The sequence below is a fragment of the Octodon degus genome, unplaced genomic scaffold (assembly GCF_000260255.1).
Source record: "Octodon degus isolate 3935 unplaced genomic scaffold, OctDeg1.0 scaffold00110, whole genome shotgun sequence".
NCBI lineage: Eukaryota > Metazoa > Chordata > Mammalia > Rodentia > Octodontidae > Octodon > Octodon degus.
This window is the reverse complement of record NW_004524686.1, coordinates 5,506,048-5,507,247: the sequence shown is the minus strand read 5'-3', so window position 1 is coordinate 5,507,247 and position 1,200 is coordinate 5,506,048.

Sequence of the window (1,200 nt, the reverse complement as noted above, 5' to 3'; positions counted from 1 at the left end):
AGTAAAGCCATGGTGTTATGTTGAGCTGTGGGGGACTCAGGTCAATAATTTCTGACATTGCCAGTTTAACAAAAGACCCAATACTATTATGGACTATGGGATTCTTTTAGAATATTTTGCTGAGTTAAAACATCTATAATATTCAAATGATGGAACTAAACAAAAAAGGGGATACAGATGAATGTCCAATTTGTATCTGTGTATTCAAAATGGTTAGGATAGATATATAGGTACATTCTCTTAATGAATAGAGAGATTTGTGCAAATAGTATTTGTAAGTAGGATATCAAGTCCACTCTTGTACAGCAATTAACAACTAGGAAAAATGTATGCAATGTGTTAATTATTGAAACTGTTCTACCAATTTGGTTTGAAACTGTCTCATTGCTATTTGTTTATCAATAAAATTATGGAAAAAAGACTTACCTCAGTCATTCTATGGATGTCTAAAAAAAGAAAACATTTTTGAGGTCAATCCAGAGGAAAGCAGATGCCTGCACAGTTCTTTGGAATATTGAGAATGACTCTGACAACCCCTTCTAACCATTTACACAGAGGCAGAGTTTTTTTTTTCATTCATAATTCTTTCAGAATGACATCATAATTGGGCTTCCCTGTATGATCAGCAGTGAAGAATAATGAGATTTTTAACCACGAGGAGGTCATATTTTGTAACAGAAGCAAATAGTGCAGATTGTTGCAATGTTGCCATCAAGATTCTTTGAGTTTGATGGCTGGGAAAGGCCCTGTGCCAGGACTTGGGAATGGCTACTGTAAAATCCTGAGTGGCTGTGGACAGCTTTATTTAACTGTCCCTGCTTCTCTTTTTCCTTTATTTGAATAACAGTAATTATTGAACAGAAGAGTGGATTAATGAAAATCTACTTCAGATTAATTTCTCCTAAGTGATAGCAAAGGTGTTAGACAAAAAATTCCTGGAGTGACACTGAGCACCTCCCCCACCCCACCTTCCCAGTAGGAATTTCTGTCGCATTCCAGGAACCCCGAGATCCAGTCCTAGCCCAGGTCTGGTGAGTGTGTGGGAGAGCGTCCCACTACACTGCGCTGGCAGGACCTATTACTGGTCCCAGCCCAGGCGCAGCAGGGGGGGTGACCATCTTCCACCCCCTTGGGACACCCCCAACCAATCCGAGCACCTCCCCTACCCCGCAAGCCAAGTAGGAATTTCTGCTGTGTTCC